Raw genomic sequence first — 26,148 nt, forward strand, 5'->3', positions numbered from 1 at the left:
ATGGCAGTAACTCTTGAGGGAGCAGTCCTTCCCCCCCTAATAAAGGTCTCTTTCCTAAATAAGGACTCTTCCCTGCAAAGAAAAAAGTTAAAAACTATTGTACAGAACGATACATCATGATGTCTTGTGGAATATTAAATTCCTAATAAAATAGTCAACCCCAAGAGTCCATGAATCAGAGAAAGGCCCATGTATTGACTAGAAGGTGGCACAAGTACTAATTTAAATTCGACTTTATCAAGAATGCCTGTTGTAATCTCTAGAGTAACTTTTTAAAAACATAACATAGGAATAAAAGGAATATCCTAACTTACAAGCCAATAAAGACGGGAATGGAATAAGATTCATCGTAAATCAAGCTTTTTTTTATCATGGGTTTCCTGCAAAGAAAACCTGGAAGGAACAGACTTGTGAGCTGGTAGTTCTGGCGGGGAATGCGATGTCAGGGAGCAGGAGTTCGTGGGCAGGAGTTGAAACGGGGAAGGAAAGAAAGCTAATACAGATGAGCTACCATGGTGAGCCGCAAGGCTACATCCTACTAGGACTGTCTGAGGGAACTTAATGAAATAAAGATCATAACTGTGTACCTGGGTGACGAAAAGGACCAACATTAACCCATCCTCTGCCCCAGTGTGATTCCATATGCATTGGCTCCCCTCCCTATTGGGTTCTTGGGGTGACTCCCACTTACGGCTTAGAGAATTTCCTTCTCAGGCAACCTGTGGAGGCAGGCTCAAGATAAGGCACTGATATCACATGCAGAAAGTGGCAAAGTCTTCATAGAACTGACTCCTGAAGATTAGAGAAAGAAGTAGGGTCAATCAGATTTTAACAGGTATGCAGGAGGCTCTGTTGTAAGGTTTGGGGTGGTATTCCTGAAAAGCACCCCCCCCCCCCCGCAAATCTCTTAGGATCCTAGAGAGCCTGTGTGCTACTCAGTTTTCTTTCTGTGAGGCTCTTTTTCCCTTAAATTATCCAGTGTGTGTGTGTGTGTGTGTGTGTGTGTACACGCCTTGTATGCAAGTAAGAATCCTGACTGATGGAAAGGAGAACATTGAATGTTCAGGCACCATCTTTAAACTAATTATTTAAAGAAAGGCCAACAAGAAATAATTAAGATTCCTCAGCAGAGACATTACAACAGGATGCAGCTTTATAAGTAATATTTGGATCTCACATTAAATGTCTGGAGAAGCATAAGTACTTTAAGAACTGAAAGAGTTGTTTAGTGGAACCAATGTTTCTGATCAGAGAGCAATTTGGGCTCAGACATGAAAAGAATGTTCTAGGTATGGAAAGGAAAATATAGTCAAATGTTGATAAAAGGAAGGAACCTCAAGCTGTAGGAACAATTTCAAGGAGGCACCCATCCAGAATTTTTTCATGCTTAAACATTATATCTAAATACAAGAAAAGTATTTTAAAAGTTTCTTTGTACAAGAAAATTAACATGAAAAATAAAGGCTGGACTTGGGGTGCAGATGATACATTCAAAAAAGAGAATGCAGGACATTCTGTATCTTTAATTTGCTATTCTCCCTTTGTATGAATTATCACCAGTGAAATGGAAAAAGAAAAATATTTCAGTGCACGTGCAACCACAGGAGATGTGGTAAGTCCTTTGCTATTTCGTGAAAATTTAAATTTCCAGATTCATTAAATAGCAATCCTAGGTGTTGTAGCAAAAAAGCTAGGAGAGCCATGTTTATGGTAATTTGGGGGAGGGGCAAGGACTATTTTCTGGAAGATGGAGGGGAGAGGCTGGGTAGAATCCCCCACAAATGGCAGCTCATTTAGAACTCCACCAATAAGATGGAAAAGTATGTCATTTAAGGAGCAGCTGGGAGCGCTGGCAATATTTTGGTCGCAGCATCCAAGACTAGAGATGGGGACATGTTTGCAGGATTTTGTCACCTGCAGGGCAAGGTGCCCACCTTTCTCAGCTGTTGATGTAACAAGTCCTTCTCCCCTCGATTCCTAGAATTACGGCATCATACTGCCTGGAGAACTAGACCAGGGGGTGAAGTGCCTTTGGTCCTCTCTCCTGTCTCTTTGAGCTGAAGGTTGACCTGTGTCTATAAAAGGAATAGTGCTCTAATAATCTTCCAACATTCTCAAAGCAGTGGGGCCGGCAAGGAAGACAACACATGTGTATGACCTGAGACCGGGCTTGAAGAATGGAAATGCTTATTTGCAGCCTTAAAACCCCCACATCCTGATTGCACATCCAGGAGAAGAAATGGGCGCCTTTAAAATATTTAAAATATCCGTAATGAATGACACCCTCTAGTCTTCGGACCATTTTCATCCACCACTTTCATCATCCCTCATACCTGATGCGCACTGTCACACTTACTAGCCTTCTTGAGTCTTAGACGTGGGAGTAAGCAGCCCACGGAGGAGGAAGGTGCATTCCAGAAACAGAATCAAGTGTTTGAAACTGCGCACCCCCTGCGAGTTTCTCAGCCACGTTGTTTTCTGCTCTCCTGTGTCCTGTATCCTGTGCTGGACTTCCCCTGTAATATTTAGATTGTGGCTTCTAATTCATGCGGCATATTAATCTAACCTAACTGCATGTAAAGCCCACTGCAGGAATTTGTCCGTGGGTGGCTTGGCTTAATTATCCAGAGAACTGAATACGACACGGGCCCAATCCTGCTGTTCTGATTATTGGAAGGACAGTCCCCCTCCACTGTCACATTGTCATGTTTGACGGCTCAGAGAGGAAATGTTTACGCGATTGAAAATAGTTTGGCCCCTAAGTGGCAGATTTTAGAGATAGTTTAGCCTACTTTATTCCAGAAATAATCTAAAGAAGAGATGCGTGAATTAACAAACTGGGAAGAATGGTTTGCTTTATCCTCTACCTGAATCCTTACATACATTAGACTATTGAATCTCATGCTAGCTGTCATTTTGGAAAGGTAATTACTTCCACTCTTTATTGTGAAAAATTAATGTCTGTATCAATGTGGGGAGTTTTCCAGGGACAGTGAAATGCTTTCTTCGGGCAGAGAAGACAGTTAACTGTCCTGGGTACCTGAATGGAGGAGTCAGCCTACCTGTGCCTACGAGCTGTGTGGCCTGAGTCAGATGAGGTGAATTTTGGGTGTCTTTTTCCTCAACCGTAAGATGGAAATAATAACCTGCCTTTTTCTAAATTTGAAGTGTAATTGTACATGTAAAATGCTTAGAATCAGCACTTGTACTTCTTGGCATATGCCCAGTAGAACTGAAAGCAGGTATTTGAACAGATATTTGTACACCCATGTTCCCAGCATTCTTCACCACAGCCAAGAGGTGGAAACAAACCAATGTCCATCAGATGGAGGGATGGATCAACAACTTGTGGTATGCGTATACAGTGGAATATTATTCAGCCTTAGAGAGGAAGGAAGTTCTGATATGCACTCAACGTGAATAAACTTTGGTCACATCAGGCTACGTGAAAGAAGCTTGTCACGAGAAGACAAATGCTGTATGATTTCACTTTATGGGGTACCTGAAATGGTCAAATTCATGGAGACGGTAGAATGGCAGTTGCCAGAGCCTGGGTGGAGGGAGGAATGGAGGATATTTATTAGCGGGAAGAGTTTCACTTTGGGATGACAAAGGCATTTCGGAGGCAGATGGCGATGATGGTCGCACCACAACGTGAATATAATATATGCCCTACGCCTCAAAATGGTTAAAATGGCACATCTTATGTAATGGATATTTGATCACAGTTTTTTAATGTTTACTTATTTTTGACAGAGACAGACAGCACAAGCAGGGGGTGGGGCAGAGAGAGAGACACACACAGAATCTGAAGCAGGCTCCAGGCTCTGAGCGGTCAGCCCAGAGCCCGACGCGGGGCTCGAACTCACGAACCGTGAGATCATGACCTGAGCGGAAGTTGGACGCTTAACCGACGGAGCCACCCAGGTGCCCCACTTTTACAATTTTTTTAAAAAGCTCTGGACAGTGGTCAGCAGGGTGGTTCTCTCTGCGGTGCCTGGGTCACCAGTATCCAGCTTCACCTGGGTCTTGTTCTGGAAGCACATTGTGAGCCCTGTCCCGGGTCTTTCGCATCGGGGACTGTGATGGTGGAGCCCAGCAGCGCGCTTCAAGCAAGCGCACTGTGTGATTCTCCTGCACGCACACACCAAAGTTTGAATTTCACAGGAGGAAACTATTGCTAAGTAGTTAACAAATATTAGCTGCGATGACATCCCTTCTTTTGCTGACTTTGCTAAAGCTCCCTCGATTCAGGTTCCAGAAAACATTTGTGCTTTTATTAAACTCCATACTTGTCTTCTTTATAATACCTGCTCTGATGTTTCACAGCGAGCATGTGCAACAGCAGAAGGAAGTATGAAGGGGTAAACAGCAAAGAAAAGATATTTACTAGTGGGGGTACATCCCCAAAGCTTATCTTTCGTGTAGTTGAGTAACAAAGAGACCAGAGGTCGTTTCCATAGTAACACACATTCTGCAATTTATAAATTGCAGAATGTAGAAGAAAATTCTTGAAAATGCCTATGGAAACTGTAAAGGTCTTCTGAAGAATGTCTGTAATACCTTAAATTGGCATGTTCCCTCTCATGATAAACATAGAGGTTATGGGTTATTCAAATGGGTCGTAAGCATCTGGGGGGCCCTTGTAATCCTCATTAAACTTTCACTCACCATAAAGACCTCTTTATTCTTAAAATGAACACGCTGTGAAAGAAGTCATTGCAAAAATACCCAGACTGTGATAGACATTAACCTCCTCCATCAACAGCTTCCACTTTGACTGAACTCCAATAAAACCTAGGAATTCTCAACTGGAAAGCACACCTTCTGCAGCCACGTTTGCTTTTGTGTGTGTGTGTGTGTGTGTGTGTGTGTGTGTGTATGTGTGAACCTGTAAGTCAAATGACTCTCCCTTGGCTGAACAAAACCAAAATCTGATTCCTTTCGCTCATTTCTGTCAGGCCCCCGAATGGGTAAACTCTTCACTCAGTTCTTGATAACCAGGGGTTGTTTCCTCCAGAAACCAAGTACTCAGCACATGTGGCTAACCCCACTCAAAATTCCTTTTCTTTTCTTTTCTCTTCTCTTCTCTTCTTTCTTTCTTTCTTTCTTTCTTTCTTTCTTTCTTTCTTTCTTTCTTTTTGCGGGAGCTGACAATGTGTGCTCGATATTTTCGGGAAATTGCTCTGTAATGCATGTCTGTAAAGGGAATGCTGGTCTCAGTGGATCCAAAGACTTGCCCTCATGTATTTTCAGGCCACATCTGGTGGTGTGCCCCAACGTGTGCGTCTTAGGGCTCTGGGTGGGCACCAGAAGGAGTTGGAAGTTCAGGGGTGCCATATTAGGTGGCCCCCTGCCAGTCACCTTGATCACCTGTGACTCAGCTTATGTATAAAATAAGACTTGGGGCACCTGGGAGGCTCAGTTGGTTAAGCGTCTGACTCTTGATTTCAGCTCGGGTCATGTTCTCACCGTTCATGAGTTCTAGCTCCACATTGGGCTCTGTGCTGACAGTGTGGAGCCTGCTTGGGATTCTCTCTCTCTCTTTACCTCTTTCTGTCCCTCCCCCCACTCTCTCTCTCTCTCAAAATAAATAAATAAAGGTAAAAAGTTTAAATTAGACTAGATTCTCAGGTTCTTTCTCTCTCTAAAGGTTCTGTGACACTCTCCCCAACCCACCCAAGGACAAGTTATGGAAAGCAAGCTGGATGGTCATAATAAATGACTAGTAACTCCAAACAGGAATATAAGAAATTGTTCCTATTCATTGTCAGGTCTAACTGAGTAGTAGTGACCCTGAAGGAATCAAAATGAGGCAAAACTCGGCATTCCCATTCAAGGATAATTGGGCTTTGGGAAGGACATTGGGTGTTAGGCCCATATATTCAAAACCACCTTCAGAAATGTCACATACGTCAGGACCGCTCTGAGCCCTCTGCCCTAGGCTCTGAAAGGACCTTCTAGAGCAGGGATACAGGGTGATCCCATCAGTAACAGCTAAATAATGCACACCCAAGGGTAATTTATGTTTTGTAAAGGGGTCCTGTTCAAACTGAAATGTTCAAAAAAAAGTCGTTTTTCTTAATGTTCTGGAACTTGCTCTGGAGCCCAGTTCCTAACAGTAGCTAACCACAGCAGGAAGATGGGGAACGCACAAAATGATTTTAAACGAACAAATTCAAGGCAACAATTTCTTCCTGTTTAATTTTGATTCATTAGGAGAAAGTGCCAGCAAAATTTAAATCCCTTTGTATGGCTGTTTGTCTATAGCCCATTTTTCCTTTTTCCCTCCTTATCCCTTAGAGAGGGCTGCTGGGTGAAGGAGGATGTGTGCAAATCCTAAATGTCTGGGCAGTCGCCCTCCATTCCCTCTGCCCTCAGAAGCGAGTGGTCCTGTAAACTCCTGGGGACCCTGCCTTCCAGTGGCTTATCTGTCCTGCTCTTGACTGATGGGCTATTGATGATGTCTGGTACCCACTGCTGTTTGTAGCCTTCTGCCTCCAGTTTGAAGGGCCCCACTATCTGCAGTCTGCTTGTCTCACTCCAAGGTGTCCGCAGGTCACCAGCTAATGTGAACTTGGCCTTCTCAGGATCTAATCACATGGGAACCCTTGGTGATTGTGCGTGGTAGTGCCATCTGTGGGAACTTGGACGTGGGACACTGTCTGAAGGCTTTGATCTCAGGGACCACCTTCCACTTTGCACTTTGTGTACCTCTGATGCCCTGTGAGGGGTAGTAGGGAGAAGGCACCCTGGTACATTTTCTGCCACTCACGTCCCCCTTTGACCAACTCCCAGTGCCAGAGCAGGACGCCACACTGCTCCCCCACTTTCCCTTACTGACCACCTTCCTTTCCACATTGTCCCTACCTCGTCATGCACAGTGAACCCCACACTCTCAGCCACCCCATCTTAGCTTTCAAAAGGCAGAAGAAAGGTTTTGACTTGACCATGACCTTTTCTCCCAAACAAAGCCTCTTCACTTGTCAAGAGCTATTCTATCACTAGGGACTCAAAAATCTTAGTGAAAAGTCAAAAGCAGAATACCGACGCTGCTTTTTTCCTCCACCTTTTAACAGTCCCAGTCTTCCTTGATGCAGCAGGTGCCTTTGGCCACAGAAAGAAAATCTGTGACACCACTTGGGAGCGTGCTCTGTGCCAGGCTGTCTTCTGTGCACTGTCTGTATTGACTCTCCGTTCTCTCAGCCACACTAGGAGACGGGTACCATTATTACCCCCACTTGGTAGAGGGAACTGAGGCTTAGATGAATTAGGTAACTCGACCGGAGACACACTACTAGTGATCTAGTAAGTGGTAGGGCTAGTATCCCAGGAAAGAGCCACTCAAGAGCCAAAAACTTCATATATATATATATATATATATATATATATATATATATATATATATACATACATACACACACACACACACACACACACACGTTCATATGTATATGTTTATATATAATATGTTCATATTCATATATCTGTGTATATATATAATCCTATTTGTTTTATATAATTATTTATAACATATTATTTAAATATTTCCTATTTTATTTGTATGTTTACAATTTACTAAATACTAAAGGATTTAATACTTAATTAGCTAATTGTTCTCAATTTCTTTTCATATTTTTAAAGCAGAAAAGCCACTTCTACTAATCCCTTGGATAATAAGCCAGAAGGGGCGCTGCTCCAGTTGAAGCAGGGACAGACTGGGGGTGCCTGGGGGTCTCCAGTGATGGCCAGTGCCCTTTGCTTCCTCCAAGGCAATGATGAACCCTCTTCTTAGAATCTTCTTAGAATCCAGTTTGAGACCCTGCTCCCTGTAGGTGACTCTCTCATCACAGGACTATCCCCTAATGCCTGACTCAGAATCGGATTGCCAGGACTGGGCCCATCACCAACCATCCAGTTTAGTTTTTGACTCGGTGGGGACCAGAGGCAAGTACTTACGTGAGCAGTGGGCGGTAGTCTCATGACACTTGACTTCCCACTTCCCTCCACGTTTAGAGTGCCCTACCCTCACCCCTCCAAAGCAGAGGGTGCCAACTAGAAGCTGGTGCTCCCACTTGGTTTCAAGGGCATTTGTGTTTGGCCATCGTCAGACTCCTTCTTCCCACCTTGCTTGCCTATTTGCCTGAACAGTCTGGCCCCAGACAGCATCTCTGTGCCCACCTTTGACCCACGGTCGCTTCCTCATAAGCCTGAAATTAGAATCCCGTGACAGACCACATGCTCTGTGAGGGCCATGATGCCATCTTTTCTTCACTGTGTCCCCAGCACTTGGTACACGACTTGGGACGCAGTGGCACTCCACACATGTTTTCTTAAGTTATTAATTAACTAATGGCACTAGCTTGTGCTCCTATCAGTTGACTCAAATGTCAATGAATTAATTATCCTGAAGAAGCAGATGTGGTTTTACATGCTTAATTTATAAGAAGGAAGTCTTTTGATTATCATGGGTTTTGTTTTTAAAAATCTTTAAAAAAAAAAAAAAGTGGGGAGATTTTGTGATTTGATGAACCATGGAGTTAATTGCTTGCTCTGAATTTCAATTACTCTTTCCCCTGTCCAGTCTGTTAAAGACAACTTTTGGCAGCTTTGACACTTCGTTTTACGTTTTAAATAGGAGGTCAGCTCACCAAGGAGCTATAATCATTCAGCTGGGGAGAGGAAATTTATCAAATTTTGTATCCCAAGTATATAAACCAGTTTGAAGCAGATTTATAACTTAGAAAATACTGTGATTTTTCATATTTATTTTCCATATTTCAGTATAATTCCCTGGAAACAAAGCCATAACCTGTCAATGTTTTTCTATCATTATAATTGCAAGTAATAATATAACAAGCTTTCTCGACCCTCCAGGAAATTTGGAAATACTCACTAACCTCCTATCTCAGGGTACAGCTCTCTTAAAACAAAAAATGCTGATATGTCATTAATTATTTTTATCATGCTCGGTTATCATAAATGATAGGAGTTTGTGAGTGAAATGCCATCTTCAAACGACAAGAATCATGTGAGCCTCATCAGTGATACTTTAAAGAATATGTATGTCAGCTCAGTGTCTGAATGATTTCCAATGATCAAAATGTTAGAGGCAAGAAATAATCTCTCAGTTTGAAGTCATGTCCACTTTCTCTATATCCTAATCCCGCCTTTTCATTTGCATTGGATTTGGGCAAATGTTCTCAAATAAAATTAAAGATATTAAAACAGGTGGCATATCTGAACTTTACCCTTGATTTAGTATCAGAGTTCCCCCCAATAGGAACATCGCTGAAACACTCTCTCTCCAATAGTTGACTCTGTCTGACAAGTTGTCACATAGTGCCTTGCTTTCTATTTCTTAGGCATCATTTTTTCCAACAGTATTCAGTTTTTGAGTAACGGATCCTTGACGCTATAGTAATCCAACTTTCCCGTGAACCTACCTGGCCACTGGGCGGACAGGTCAGAGGCTACAGCCAAGATTCACGATCAGGTTGGTTAGATTCTGATACCTTGTGCCCATTCCTCTTTGCCATTTTGCTTTTATATACAAATTGTTAATTCATGTTAATTCACTGTTGAGTTTAATTCTGTCACAGGTAAACTGTGTATTAAATATTTTCAACACTACAGAGATTCACCATTCTGCCACACAGAGGCCGTACTAAACCTCACAAATACCTTTTAAAGGAAAAGAAATGGCTCTTTTCTTTATGCACCACTAATTCCCTATCATCTTAATTTTTTCAGTTATTTAATTACTACCCTTGGGAAAGGCACGATTTTTCGTATAAATACCATGAAATCAGAGGGATGCCGTTCTCTCCAAAACTAATGTTTGTTAAGAAGGAAATACAAGATTGAACCCCCCCCCCCAAATTAAAAAAACAAAACAAAACACCTCTTCTCCTGTTTTAGGTTGTAATCTCTTAAAAAAAAAAAAGCTTCCTTTGCACTTTAAAATGTCTTTAGTAAAGGCCACATTTCACTGAAATACCACATTAAGAGGTGCTTTATTTCTTTTATTCTGAAGACTTTAAATAAGTAAATTCATAGCTACTACAGTGGTTTCTTTAGAAATGTATTGAGGCTTAAGTAAAGAATATACGCACGCGTGCGTGTGTGTGTGTGTGTGTGTGTGTGTGTGTGTGTGTGACTGCGCTGAAATCCAATCCCAAAGTTTGTAGAACCATTCTAAATAATGCCCTTCCCGAGTACCTGAAAGGAGGTAAGTGAATCACAAACTCTTAAACTCTAATCATACCCCTCTACCATTCAGAAAGCACAGCTGCATGTGGTGTTGCTGTTTTCATTTTTATATCATCAAGGGTTTCCCCGGAAATCAGGGGATATTGTTCTGTTTGAGTCAGCACTTCAGGGCACTTTCCTTCCGTTGCTGGATTGAAAACAATGATTGGCCTGTGTGCTCTCGCCCCGGTGACCCTCATCATCCTCCTTTTTCCCACACATCTTTTTCTGTGATCTGGTTGCCATCCGTTCCCTTCCTTCTAATTCTCAGTTTTTTGCATATGGTGTTCCAGCAGCGTGGAGGATTTTCCTCCTTTTCTTCGTCTTAAGATGGCCTTAAATGTTACTTCCTCAATGGAGTATGATGTAAACCAAGAAGTGTTGTGTAGTCCCATTATTTTTGTACCACCCTATATATGGTAGGCTGCACAGATCAATTATAATTTAATTGTGAAAAGGTTGATGCACTCCCAGCACGGCATTTCCACTAACCTGACCCTCTTTATTATTGTTTTTGTGATATTTTTTATTTAGTTGCCGGGGTGGGGGGACACAGGATCTGAAGCAGACTCCGCACTGAAAGCAGCGAGCCCGATGGTGGGGCTCGAACTCATGAAGTGCGCCAAAGTTAGATGCTCACCCAACTGAGCCACCCAGGCGCCCCTCTGCCACCGTGATCCTCTTAATGTTATATTTAAGTAGCTCAGTACTCACTGATATCCCCCACTATGCTGTAAACCATGTGAGGACAGGGGTTCCCTGTGTATATCTTTATTGTTTTGTCTGGAGTACATCACAGTCCCTGGCACAAAAGTAGATCCACAATGAGTATTTAATGAATGAATGAAACTTGACTCACCCGAGCTGTGCTAGTTCAGATTTTGATGTCCTCTTGGACCACCAAAAGATTACCCAACCTCGGCATCATTACCATCCAGGCCAGATTTGTTATGTGTGTGTGTTAGCGGGAGGGGACTATTCCATGTATCATAGGATACTTAGTGGCATCCCTGGCTTCTATCCACGAGGTTCCAGTAGCACCTCCCTTTAGTCCTGACAATCAAAAATGTCTATAGATGTTACCAGATGTGGTCTTGGGTGTCCAATTTACTCCCTGGAGAACCATCCAACTTACATAATAATTCGATACTTGTCTTTCTTCGCCCAAAATCTGTCCCGTTGCCAATAATGAAACACTTTTAGAATAAAAATTCCAGTTGTGTCTCTACCTTGCCTGAGTACTTTTCACTGGGTTACCATGTCTACAGAATTTATAATTTGCACTGTAAATAATGACATCGTCGAAAGCAGGTCCTGAGCTATTAGCCCTGTACTACCTGCGCAATGAATTGCTACTCTGCCCTTCAGCAAGTGCACTGACCTCCGTGGGTTCCAAGTTCCTCATTCTAAAAGCTCTAAATGATTTATAATGTTCTTCTCTCTCTCAGATTCTCAGATTCTTTTTATAATCGAGTTACCTGTACAAATTAGCAAACAGGCTTTATGTGTTTAGCAAAACCTGTTTTTCAAGGTATTTCAAAAACTAGCTCTCTCTGCTCCAGGATACTTTCTAAGAACCCAGAGTTGAACTTCAGTGTCCTTCTTTTGAGGTACCATGAAATCCTCTGCAAACCTTGTGCAAAACTGCATGTTATCTTATTTTGAAAATCTTGTTTGTTCTCAAATAGACTGTGAGTAGTAGAGTACTACGTTGTTAAAGATGGGATTCTGAAGCTGAGTACCTGATCATGTGACCTTGGGGAAGTGATGTAACTTCCCTGAACCTAATTCCCCACCCCACACCCTCCACGGGTCAGGAATTATAATGAGGCCTCGTATGGTTATTGTGATGTTTAGAGTTTGGCACGATGCCTGGTGCATAGTAAATGTTCGATAAATTTTACTGTATTTTCCTTATTCTAAGACAGCAGTGGAAAGTGTGTTTTAATCACCGACTTTTTCTCTCGGTGGCACATCCAAATGTTCACCTTGCAATCAACGAAGTCATAGGCTAGAGAAACTGTAGTATGATGAACTCACAGGGCCCACCAATGTAGGGGGACAATATAAACTTGCTGAATTAACTATCATTGGTGTACATGCAAGTTTCAGTGCTGTGTGGACACGTGTTCCACTTTATGGAAAAATGTAGTTTTCTTGACTTGTATGGAAACCAACAGAAGTCACTTCTTGTTTATGACCTAGATGGTCAGATTCCAAATCACTTTATAAAGTTATCCTCATTTGCATTGAATGTCCTTTAGTTGTAACATTTAATTAATATTGTAACTCATCAAAGGTGCTGAATAATAATATATGCCACTATCCGATTTGGCCACTCTCAAAGGAGCATACATTTATTCAGATTTCCCATACCGGAGAGATTAAGGCCTGAAGATGTTGCATCAGAACCTACAGCTATCTTTGTTTATTTTTCCCCAGGCTGCTAATTATGTCCTCAAAATATGATTAGCTGAAGCAATTTGTATGCAAAGCATATTCTGTCTTTCTGTCATTGTCATGTGGTTACTCGACTCATGTAACCTAACAAGAACCCATTATCAGGAAAGGTAGTCTGTGCACACGTGAGAACAATGAATAAAATGCTGATTTAAAAGGTGTCAGTAAATTCAGAAACAGTATTCATGTTCTTAGAAAATTAAATACAACATAGTCAAAGGAATATTCGTTGAGCAGCTAGGAACAGTCCTTGAGTTGGGCTATACAGTGGAATCACCCAGGGATCATTTTAAAATATAAAAATGGCCTCAGGGCACCTGGGTGGCTCAGTCGGTTAAGCGTCCGACTTCAGCCCAGGTCATGATCTTGCGGTTTGTGAATTCAAGCCCCGCCTTGGGCTCTGTGCTGACAGCTCAGAGCCTAGAGCCTGCTTCAGATTCTGGGTCTCCCTCTCTCTCTGCCCTCCCCCTGCTCATGATCTGTCTCTGTCTCTCTCTCTCTCAAAAAATAAACATTAAAAATTTTTTAAAGTGTTTAAAATACAATAAGCCTTTGGCTCATAATTATCTGACAGTATGGCTCTTCATGGGAAATCTTCCGTTGTTGTCATGAAAAAAAAGCAAAACTCACACCTATCATCGGTGTGATTTCTGTTGAGAAGGCAGAAGGTGAGAGCTTAGAGAAGGAACCTGGGGAAGCAGGAATGAGAATTATCTAACAGGGAACCCAGACATATGAGGGGGAACCACGTGGCACCTTAACACAGGGGGAAGAAAAGTGGGGGCTGGTGTGCTTACTGTGCTTTCAAACCATCAGGAAGTTTGCTGGTTTGTGTCACTCACTGTATTATACTAAACTACAGACACAGAGATTGCCATGGAAAATTCATTTTATTTTATGATTTCAGGACAAGAGAGAACCTAAATAAGACACGTACCTGGTGCGTTTTATGAAATGCCACAAACGTGACTCAGAACCAAAGCGGATCAATCGCCTTACGTGTGTGCAGATGGCAGTGGAATTCTAGTCATGGTATTTCTCTCACTCATGCTGTTTGGTGGAACGGAGAATGAAAGGGAAAAAAGGAATCGTTACATATGTTTTTTTACAGCCACACTATATAAAGTACATGTATTCAGTGTGATTTACCCTTAGTAAACGGATGATATCAAATAGAAATGTGTACTGCTTTTGATCATTCAGAGAGAGGGACCTTCTTCCTCTTTAATGACAGAGGGTCAGTACTGGCTCTTTATGGCATACATGTTCCTGCGTTTAATTAGTTAATTAAGGCATCGACTCAGAACATAGGAAATCCGGGGGGAAATGTTGTTTTAACCTGACCTCATTGTCCCCTTTGTTGACCACCTTTGTGATCCAGCCTCTTCCCCTTAAGAGATAGGAGTTGTTTTCCCATTTCTTGAATCTGGGCTGGTGTCGAGATGTGTGTTGGCCAACGAAGGAGGTGTGGTTGTGCCGGTTCCAAGCCTAGGATTCGAGAAGGCTTACCTTGCTTGTACTCTCTTTCAGAACCTTCTGGCCTCCTTGGGAAAGAGCCTGAGCTGGCCCGCTGGGGTATGAGAGGGAGAAGCTTAGCCAGACCACACCCGTGGGAGGAGAGATGCCTCGCTGACCCACAGGTGCTCTACACAGAAGAGAGAGGCCAGCTGAGATCAGAGAGCTGCCCAGCTGGCCTGTAGACTAGGTAAGCAGTAACAAAGTATTCTTGTTTTATGTTTTTTAATATTTATTTATTTTTGAGAGAGAGAGGCAGACAGAGTATGAGCAGGAGAGGGGCAGAGAGAGAGGGAGACACAGAATCTAAAGTAGGCTCCAGGCTCTGAGCTGCAGAGCAGAGCCCGATGCGGGGCTCGAACTCATAAATCAGGGATCATGACCTGAACTGAGATGGGACGCTTAACTGACTGTGCCGCCCAGGCACCCAAAAGTATTCTTATTTTAAATCAGGAAGTTCGGGGGTGGCTTGCTGTGCAGGAGCAGAAACATGACCTAGAAAGTAGCACCTGGGCATGAGATGCTACCCTAGCAAAATTCTAAGATACGTGGCATTGGCAAGAAGGAAAACATGAGCCGGAGCTTAAAAAAGAAAAGGGCAAAGAGCTTTGTTACAAACGCTCAGTAACCGGTGAGAGAAAGGTTATTGGTTGCTAGAAAAATGGTGACCGTAGTCCACGGACAGAACTGCCCCTCGTGGTGAGTAGAAAACAGGAGCAGAACCTAACGAAGTTGGGGCCTCGGCGAGGTGGTTTTTAAGTGGAAATGAAAATGTCACTTGATTTCTCTTTTGCCGAATGTGATGAGGTAGGGCAGTAGTGAGAGGAGCTGGTAGATACATGGAACACATCTTTAGGGAGGCAAGTTCACAGCCACAGATTCTCGCATTGGTCAGCACAGCCGGCCTGCTTTGTGAGGGAGATCTGAGCCATCAAATTGACTGCAGTGGTTTAATTTCAGCGTCTCATCAAGGGCGGCTGCCAACTCTGAGATTTAAGAAATCATTTCATTTCAGACTCTGATCTTTTGATGATTATCCATAAAAGCCGCCAAGTTTTATCTGACGTGATGTTTAAAAATTTCATACACATTTGTCATTCCCTGTGCTTCGGTCTTGAAACTTACTTTAACAATTTTTCTCAATTTATGTAATAGGGAGGTTTGGCTTGCCGGTTGGTTTTACAAAGTTTATCATGCAATGTTTGGGTTGTTGTTGGCTTGCTTATTTGGATTTTGCCTATTTATTAAGCGATCTAAATTGTTTGGGCATCTAAATACATCTTCTCAAGGATTCTTCATCTGCTTGTATGTAAGATTATCCTGAGTACCACCAGAATTACCCATAGTACCTGTCTAGTGCTAGGGGAATTTTAAAGATAATGTAGACCTATTTTGTATTTCATGTCCGGTCAGCATTTTTATGTAAGTAAAAATTTAAAAAATATTTTTAAATGTTTATTTATTTTTGAGAGAGAGAGAGAGAGAGAGAGAGAGAGAGAAGGAGACAGAGCGTGAGTGGGGGAAGGTGCAGACAGAGAGGGAGACAGAATCTGAAGCAGGCTCCAGGCTCTGAGCTGTCAGCACAGAGCCCAAGCTGGGGCTTGAACTCATAGACTGCAAGATCATGACCTGAGCCAAAGTTGGATGCTTAACCAACTAAGTCACCCAGCCACCCCTATAAGTAAAAATTTTTACAGAAATTTTTTTATAGAGGTCATGTTAACATCTTCTAAAGATGAGTAAACATAACATTGTAGGCTACGGATGGGGAAAACTAATGTAAACCTTAAAAACATTCTTTTTAGTATTTTTATCATTTTTATTTATCTCTGTTACCCATAGGTGTTCTGTATTAGAGAATTGATTTCTTTGGGGCATCGTTATCTCTATAATTAATCTCTGTAATTACATCTCTATAATTAATAGCCTTTCAAAATTTTAAAAATTAAGTACATGTAATTATAATAAATATCCAAATACTTAAATAGATAAGGTAAGTAAATTTGAAAATTGTACAAAAAACTACAATTGTTTCTTCCCCGTCAGCACTTCTGAGAATGATGGATTCATGTTTAAGTGGATGAATTTCATTCTGTGCACACTTACTGTATCTATTTAAGATCCATAGCTTTTTTGAGTATTTTTGGGAAACAGAAAAGACTTGCCTTGGTAATTTTTGTTTCAAACTTGTATCTTTTCAAAGGAATATGTTTAAATCATGGTAGCATGTTGTCCATGTTCAGTTTTTGTCTGCTCATACACAGCAGATAATCTGAGCTGATATTTCATTTTGACTGTAGAAGTGCTTAGAGAAGCCTGAAATGTCACAGAGAGAAATGTTTTTTCATGTTAATTTTGGAGACAGAGACAGACAGAGTGTGCATAGGGAGGGGCAGACAGAGAGGAACACACAGAATCTGAAGCAGTCTCCAGGCTCCGTGCTGTCAGCACAGAGCCCTACGCGGGGCTCGAACCCACGAACCATGAGATCATGACCTGAGTTGAAGTTGGATGCTTAACCAATTGAGCCACCCAGGCACCCCGAGAGAAATATTTTCACACAACATTTGTTGTGCGTGCTTCTAATGACAGAAAAATGCCCCATCATCTACGGCAGTGTATCCCTTGCTTAGAGAGTGGTACCTGACACGTATATGTGCTCTATAAATACTTGCTGAATGAATGATTATGGAGGAAAATCTAATCTCTCTGAGCGGCTGAAAGGAAGAGGAAGAACATGTAATATCATGACGAATGTGGCGGTAATGACAGAATGACGCTAGGGCAGCTGGTGCCCTGGAGACAGCTTCCTGGCAGTCGGGGATCCTCGATTCCAGCCTCGCATTCTGTACACTCCCTGACTTCAAACCAGGCCCTACGCTCATCCGAGGCCAATTTCCTCATCTATATTATGAAGGCCAGACTTTAACATGCAAACAGTCTATTTTTTTATGGTCTAATACCCCTCCTTACAAATGGGATTCTTGTCAGGTTTTTTTTTGTGTAAGTCTAGCCAGCTTCTTAGTGTTTGATTTCCTTTTTCTACTTATTTTCTTTACCAGCGTGGAGTCTTTCTTTTATCTGAAGGTTCTGCTCTGGCAGTAGTGTTCTCGCTAACGTAAATATCAGTTATTTATGCCTGGAAGAAATCTTACAGATGATCCTTTCCTATTTACTCATTTTGTTTCCGTAAGAACTGAAACCCTGACACATAACATGAATTGTTTGTTTCCACATCGAATTGGTGGTAAAGGCAAGATTCTTGGTTTTCTGATTTGCTGCAAAAAGAGAGTTCTTTCTACTCGTCAATTATACTGGCTCAAGAGAACTTGGGTTGTTATTCAGGATTGAATTCCCATCTGCTTTCTTCCTATTGTTTACTTTGTTTTTTTTTCTACGTGAACAGATATAAGTTCTCTTCAATTAGCAGTTACCAACCTAGCAAGAAGAGCAGAAAACACACTGTAATATGGTAATGAAAACTTCTTTATAAGGAATAATGCAAGAGCAGAGTCCCATTGATAAAGTTTTAGCATCTGAACTTGAACTACCATCCAAGTGATTTTGTGAAAGGTTCTCAATGTAGCCAAAACATCTTCCCAAATCTTTAATTTGGGGCATTTTGCTTTTGGGAATCAGAAGCGCAAAATAAAATTTTGTTTCACCGTCTTCCCGTAAACACGTGAATTTCCCTGTGCTACAGGATCTGAATCCAGGAAGCACATCTATTCCTTTTATTAATTTCATTATACCATATCTTTTTCCCTGGGACTGGAAGCGGATGGCTGTTTCAACACTTAAAATGTTTACCGATGGCAGCTATTTTCATGAATTCACATCTCAGCACCGTGGGGAATGTTACTTTAGCCTCTAATCGTGAGCTGAATCTGTCAGAGAAAATGATGAGCAGCAGTTGGTAGCAAACATTATTTGCCACACTTGGTAGAGCCTTCTCTATGCTGCTCTCTGATGGCAAGTGGGGATTCACACAATTCTTGGGGCCAGAAACAGTAACTCAAGTAGACTCTCTAACCAGAATTCTCTAACGTCTGGGAATCATTTAAAAAGCCATCTTATTTTCCAGCCAGCAGTGATTGCTGTTAGCACTAGGAGCAGTTCATTAGTGAGGGACAACTAAAAGAACAGGAATCGTACTCTTACAAATAAGTTCGGCTTAAAATAACCTTTGTGTTTTATTCTTCAGTGAACCACCTGTCCTACATTTCTGTTAGACCTCAGCCCGGTAATAAGCATTAAGCTGTTTAATAAAACAACCGATCAATTTGATTGAAAGTGGCTCAGGTTAGTGATGCTGTTGTCACATGAAATAAAACATAAGGGTGATTACCAGGTCGTAAACGTTTGACTTTGGTTATAAATCCAAGCACTAAATATTTTGCAGTCGCCTGAAATCCCCTGTCACACATATTTCATCATTTCCTCCCCCGTGGTTTCAGTGAACATCATCGTTTCTATTCTCTGAGCTCTTGTAGTAATTATACTCAGTACTTCAACTCTTAATTCTGTGTTGCATTGTGTTAGCGGAACATGTCAGCACCTGAGAGAATCTTGCTAAATCCTCTAATCTAACCTCCTCACCTAAACAGAAGGTGACCCAAGGCTCCTAAGTGATTTTTACAATATCTGTATTATGTACCTAGTGTAGAGCACAATTGAAACTAGACTGTAAATGTAATGGTGTCTCCAGGAGTTTGCCATCATTACAATGTAGTACCCTTGTCTCCCCAACGCAGTGTGTTGGGTGCCTTTGCACCTTGCACAGGAAGGTTCACTGGAAGAAAACTACAGGTAGAGCAGGCATATAATAAATACTTTAGCCTGCTTCTCTTATCCCCAAGATTGTGTTAGGTTGGCAAGCATAGCTGGGAAAGGCCACTTCAGTAAATTTTACACCTGTCATGAAATTCTATTTTGGCAGACTGGTTTTTAAAATAATTAAAACATCTAGAAAGCATGATCGGCTTTTGTAAGGTTTAGTAGGAGCCATTACATAGATTCCAAAGCCTAGATTCAAATACAAAGTACTAATTGATAAATAAAGATTATTTGAATTATCCTGCTTTACCAAATTATTATTTAAGAACTTTTTCTCTGGGGGTGCCTGAGTGGCTCGGTTGGTCGGGCGTTCAACTTCGGCTCAGGTCATGATCTCATCGTTGCCGAGTTCTAGCCCCGTGTCGGGTTCTCTGCTGACAGCTCAGAGCCTGGAGCCTGCTTCAGATTCTGTATCTCCCTCTCTCTCTGCCCCTACCCCACTCATGCTCTGTCTCTCTTTCTAAAAAACAAAAATAAACATTAAAAAAATATATTTAAAAAAACCCTTTTCACCTGAAACTTTATAAGGAAAACTATCTCTGCTAGACATCCACATTTCCACTCAAAGGATGGGGGGATCTTTGGGAAAATGCTAGTTACGAAACTGGGACAGAAGACACAAGGTGAGCCTGGTGTGTCTTGCAGTGCTGAAAAGTAGGGAAATGGTACAAACAAGCAAACAAAAAACTACAGTGAATGTCAAAGCAACACAAGATCCAACTGAACGAGTTCCCAATGGCTAAAGAGGGTTGATTGGAGCAATAAAAGAGATAAAGTGGTATTAGATTATAACACAAAGTATAAAATAAGTATAAAATCTCTGAGTCCATACAGATATTAATAAATGAATGGAGGAGGAGAGACAAATCTGCCCTGCAGAAGAATTGCAAATATTTTACGTAGATAGTCTGCCCCCGGCGAATTGAAGTATAAATCCCTCTCCTCAGTGTGGGCTGCACCAGTGACCTCCTTCTCAAGAACGCCGTATGGAAAAGGGAAAAAAAATAGAGTAACTTGATTGTGGAGAAACCCAACAAACACTACCTCAGCCTGGAGATCAAGGTTAACATCAAGAGAAATAAGTCACATTGATTTATGTAGCCTTGATATTATGTGATAAAAAATTACACTGTACCCCTGTGTTCTTCCTTCCCCAAACCCATAACCCTAAGCTAATCATAAGAAACATATCAGAAAAATCCCAGTAGAGGTACGTTTTTCAAAATCCTTGACCACTACTCTGCATTGTCAAGGTCATCAAAAATAGGAGAAGTCTGAGAAATTTTCACAAGTAGCCTAAGGAAACATGATTACTATATATAACACATTATCACAAATGGGATCCAGGAACAGAAAAAATGCATAAGGTAAAAAGTAAGAAAGCTGAATAAAGTATGGGTTTTCGTAGTGTTTTAATCTCAGCTCATTTAAATTAACAAACGCACCATGCTAATATGAAATATTAATAATGGGGGAAACTGGGTCAAGGGTGTAAGGGAACACTGTACTGTGTTCACAAATTTTTCTATAAATCTAAAACTTTCTAAAATAAAAAAATTATTTAAAATAAGTGGCAAAATAGTTGAACACGTGAGTTGCAAAATATACAATTTGCTGTGAAGCCGGTGAAAAGATGCTCAACCTCATTAGTCATCAGGGATATGCAAATTAATACCACAGTGAAATACCACTGCACCTGAAAATACCAAAGGATGGTGAGTATTTCTTGCATCTGGAACCGTCCTACATTACTGGGAAGGATACAAAATTATAAAATCATTTAAGAGAACAGTTTGAGGGTTTCTTAAAAAGTGAAACATAGATTTTCCTTCTGACCCAGCAATTCAACTCCTAGATATTTATTCTGGGGAATGAAAACCTATGTCCCACACAGACATGCAGACAAGTGTTTACAGCAGCTTTCTTCGTAAGAGCCCAACCTTGTCAGTTAGTAAGAAGTTTCTTCTATACAAATTCTGTTCAATAATGAAATGACTATTACATGATTTTCTAGTAATTTTACCAAATATATTGTCTCTGGAATATCAAGATACATGTTATATAAACCCAAATATGGTAATCCTATCTTTTATGTAAGGCTTAGTTATTCATGTAAGGATAACCAGTCTATTTAATTTAATTTATTTATTTTTGAGAGGTGGGTGGGGAGAGTAGCAGAGGGAGAGAGAGAGAATCTTAAGGAGGCTGCATGTTCAGCACAGAGCCCAATGCAGGGTTCGATCCCACGACCCTGGGATCATGACGTGGGCAGGAATCAAGAGTTGGATGCCCAACCGACTGAATCACACCTCAAGGATAACCAATCTGTGTTAAAGTAATTTTTCCCTATAGATTCCCACTCCAATTCTGATTACCCAGTCATGCTCAGCAACAGTGAGATGACTTCCTTCAAATCATGAAAAGATTCTTTTTCAATGTGCTTTTGAGCTGTAGGTGGTTCAGGTCAGATCTACTTCAAAGAGAGCTGCTTGTGATTTTTCCTTTCTGTGGGACATTTGGCTCACTTTCTAAGTCAGAATATACTTTGCAGTAATGGAAAATGGCTAGATTCATGGGTGGGTGGGTGAGTGTGTGTGTGTGTGTGTGTTATTCCCCCATGGGTTAGATGCAATGTTGTTTTTGGTTTTCTTCAATATTATACTCTGAACCAAGATGCAAAGTTAATATATTGCATTTAAATTTAATAATATATATATATAATTGTGGTTGTTTCCATAGAGTAGCAGCCACTTATATAAAGAGTGAAAATAGATAATTATTCAGATATTTTGATATTGTTAAACCATCTAAGTAATGATTAAGTATTTCATAATTCAAACCTAAATAGTTGACTTCAAGATCTATATTTTCATAATGTTTCAGTAAAATAGAATTATTTCAAACCCACTTATGACCAGTTTTTAAATTAATAAAATGTTCTGTTGAGTTTACTTCTGTCATTTATTTGAAAACACTCAGGTTGAGGGGCCTGGGAGGCTCAGTTAGTTAAGTGTCCCACTCTCCATTTCAGCTCACATCATGATCTCACAGAGCCTGCTTGGGATTCTCTTTCCTCCTCTCTTTCTTCCCTTCCCCCACTCACACTGTGTGTGTGTGTGTGTGTGTGTGTGTGTGTGTGTGTGTGTGTGTGTATGTGTGTGTCTCAAAAAAAAAATTTTTAATTAAAAACAAAAAGAAAGAAAACCCTGAGGTAGCCTCTACTGAAATTAAATGATGAAGGATCTCTGTATTTTTCTACTGACACTAATATTTCAGGAGCTAATATTTTGCCTCTGATTTAAGATTCTGATTATTGGCAATGAAGATAATCCATGAGACCTGCTTCTTATAGAGAGAACTGTTCCTAGAAGATGTATTACTTTATTATTTGGACATTATTTATTACATATTTCAAACTTTAAATTGTTTGGAGACAAGAATTACTTTTTAAAATATTCTTTAGGTTCAAATTCCCCCACCTTGTCATGCAAACAAGCATGAGTAAATCACTCCACAGCAGCATAGCAAAGAGAAAATAAAGGTCATAAGGGACCTTATAATGTATTACAGTTATTTGCTGGGACACTTCTAAAATCTGCCACATTTAAGATGCAGTCATACATGTGAGGATAGTTTTAAAATGAGCAGCTCTCTTACCAACATAATTTGCAGAAATTGGAGGGCTGAGTTTGTTCAGGAACAATAATGCAGTCTCTAAATATCACTGCTGAAGGAGAGAAAAGTGTGTGCGTCCAAATTCATATTCGCACCTTCCTTTCCCTCCCAAAGCAGCAAACAGCGCCATTGTCCTTACATCTGAGCAAACCATTCATCTAGGAGGTGTTTGTGATACTTAACAATTTCCTCAGAGTCTAATTAGTCATCAGGCAATGCCAATTCAACCTCCGGATGTCTCTAGGAAACTATCCACAGATAGGCTGCAATCCATTTCCTAGTTCATGTTGCAGATTATGGCAAAAGTCTCTGCATTTCATTCCCTGGAGGCACAATTGTCTTCTTCCATGGGAACCTGATTGCCTGATCTAAATATTTCAAACTGCACTAACTGCTCAGTTGCCCAAGGATCAAGAATACTTTTATCAAGATCTGTGCAGACTTTTGAGCTTTGCCCACTATTTGTCTTACTCTCAGTCTCCCCCTTTCCTGTGTTCAACAGGCACATTGGGCTTCTCTCAGTTACATGACTACGCCTTGCTCCTTCCTGCCACAGGGCCTTTGCACACGCTGATCCTCAACCTGAAATGCCCTTGTCACTCAAAATACCTTTCACACACCCATATCTGTACAGATGTCAGTTCTTCAGAGAAGTGACTCAGTTCCCTAAAGCAGATGACATGCTCTGTTTATACACCCTTTATAAAACCAATATACATTTTTTTATTGTTCTATGTTTAATAATGTATTGAACACATGGACATTCGGCTCAACACTTTATTCTGAACACTAAATATAGTGAAACAAATGTTTTTCGATGAATGAACAGATGTTGATAAAGCACCTACTTTGTTCCCAGCCAGTGATCTGGCTCCTGTAGAAATAACAGCAAACTCCACAGAGACAGATTATTATCAATAGATAATGAGTAAACGTCGAGAAGTGTGTAGGAATACTAGGTGATTCTATGGATAGAAAGAAAGCATAATACAACAGAGGAAGGGATAGAGTGACAGGGGAATGTGATATAGTTTTTTTTTAAGGTTAATTTATTTTTGAAGGAAAGAGAGACAGAGCGTGAGCAGGGGAGGGGCAGAGAGAGAGAGAGACACAGAATCCGAAACGGGCTCCAGCCTCTGAGCTGTCATTGCAGAGCCTGATGCGGGGCTCGAACTCACAAACCGCGAGATCATGACCTGAACTGAAGTCGGTAGCTTAACTGACTGAGCTACCCAAGTGCCGCAAGGGATGTGCTATAGTTTTATGTCCCCTGGTCCGGGACAGTCTCCTTGAGGAATAGACATTGGAGAAGGGAGTTACATTAACTGAGTTGCAAGACATTCTGCTCTCTGGCTGCATCACATAGGGTCTTTGAGGCATGTTGCTTTAGAACTTTGAATTTTATTCTGAGTGAGATGAGAAGTCATTGGAGAGTTATAAGCAGGGTGTGATGTGGTCTGACTCCGTAAATAAAGTGCCGTATCCTGAATAAATAATAAAGGCTCACTCTGGTCGTTCTGTGGAGTACAGAAAAGATAGAAGCACATAGATTAGTTACCAGCTTACAACAAACATGCTGGAGAGAGAGGTTTGGATTCTGGATACGTTTTAAAGGTAAGGTTTTCAGGATTTGCTGGAGGAGTAGATAGGATTGGTAAAAGAGAGGGGAATCAAGATGACCCCAGGATTTTAGTCTGAACACCTCGAGGGGAGCTGCCATTTCCTGAGAGAGGAGAGCTGGCCGGGGGTAGGGGTATAGGTTTGGGGTAGGTGGGTTTGGAGGGGGAATCAAAAATTAGTCTTTGTTTTAAGAGAACCCAGTTTTCTTTATGGGCGAAAGGATCTCGATACAGCAAATAACTAACAGCATTAGCAACTCATGAACCAGAAGTCAGGCTCAAGGGATTTTGCATTGAAATATTGACATTATGCTCTGAAGAAATTATAAAATATTTATATAGTGGTAATTAATTTTTAAGTCTTTTTTTTTCTTTTGGAATTAGCTTATAAGGCCAATACAGGGCCTGATAGGAATTCTTCTAGGTGGTTTAAAGCCTCTAGTTTTAAGTGACTATGCCAAACACAATGTTTAATTTACTAACTCTTGACTATGTTGATGTATTGTAACTCGATGATGTTTTATTGAGGGATTCACCACCACACTATACCTTACTAAATCATCACGATAATTCCATCGTAGTACTGATAATCTATGAGGGAAGAGATAAAGAGTTTACCTCCAAATAGGTTGAATTTGAAATACTTGAAGACCTCTTAACTGATACTTCCAAGTGTTACCCTCTTAATGTAGGAGCAAGCAAAGGACTTTGCCTGTTTCAGTCTAGGATGTAAATTTTTAAAAATCGCTTAAGTATTTATAAGCATAGGCATGCCCTCATATGTCTTTGGGATTCAAATTCATAATACTGTTGTAATTGGGAAAAACTCAGGCTGAGAAATAAATTTAAATTTATCCACAGTTGATATTGCAACCACTACCTTGCAGAAGTTAAAAACATACTTACAAAAAGAAAAAAAAAGACACTTCATCAGCTCAAGAGGTTGATTTTTCCCAAACAGATACACCAAGGATGAGCTCACACTTCAGAATAACAAGATATGAAAAGGAAAAAATCATATTAGCAAGAGTTGTCGGGAAAAAATATATGTAATCAGAACCCAAGAACTAAAGATTGTGGAATTAATGCAAACCAAGTATTGACAAATGTCTAAGAGTGGATCAAAACACAAGAAATGAAGTGCACAAAACCTAAGACGAAGATAAAATCTTAACAGAAGCTGAGGGCACAAAGGTATTTCCTTATCTCTAGAGGAACAAGGATAATAATTTACAGTGGACTTTGTGTCAGTAACCATACAAGCAGGAAGAGAACAGAGTGAAATTTTTAAGTGTTGAAAGAAAAACAAAACACACCAACTTAGAATTCTATATCCAGCAAAATCACCCTTCAAGAGTGAAAGAGAAATAGACTTCCTTTAGACAAACTAAAACAGGGAATACATTGCCAGCAATCATGCCCTGTGAGGAATGCTAAAAGAAATTTTTCAGAAAGAAGAAACTCAGATCTACAAAAAGAAAGAGAAAGCACTGGAAAAATAATGAAGTAAAACAAAATCTCATCATATTCTTAATTGATCTAATAGATCAGTATGGACGATGACACGAATGCCAACAATGTTACAGGGGATGGGAGGGGGACTGGCTCATAATCTTTTTTAAGGTGTCTGAAACAGTATAGTATTATTTGAAAATATAGTTAAGTTAGTTATAAAAGCATATTATGATCTCTAGGGCAACCGCTAAAAAGATTTTTAAAAGATAAAGCACATTCGGAAAAAAATGAACTTCTTAGAAATGAAATTTCCAAATTTTTAAATTTCTAAAAAACA

The 26,148-nt window shown here is 40.6% G+C and overlaps 1 long non-coding RNA gene across 2 annotated transcripts in view; it reads left to right on the plus strand.

The window, feature by feature from the left end:
• LOC113604424 (uncharacterized) overlaps nt 1-26,148 on the plus strand; it is a 200,406-nt gene that overhangs the window by 123,201 nt on the left and 51,057 nt on the right. For both annotated transcript variants that reach the window (XR_003426370.2, XR_008293495.1), the window contains exons 3-4: nt 13,619-13,743; nt 14,242-14,416. This is a non-coding gene — a long non-coding RNA (uncharacterized LOC113604424). The remainder of the gene's footprint in view (nt 1-13,618; nt 13,744-14,241; nt 14,417-26,148) is intronic.

Source organism: Acinonyx jubatus, chromosome E2 (assembly GCF_027475565.1).
Source record: "Acinonyx jubatus isolate Ajub_Pintada_27869175 chromosome E2, VMU_Ajub_asm_v1.0, whole genome shotgun sequence".
Lineage (NCBI taxonomy): Eukaryota > Metazoa > Chordata > Mammalia > Carnivora > Felidae > Acinonyx > Acinonyx jubatus.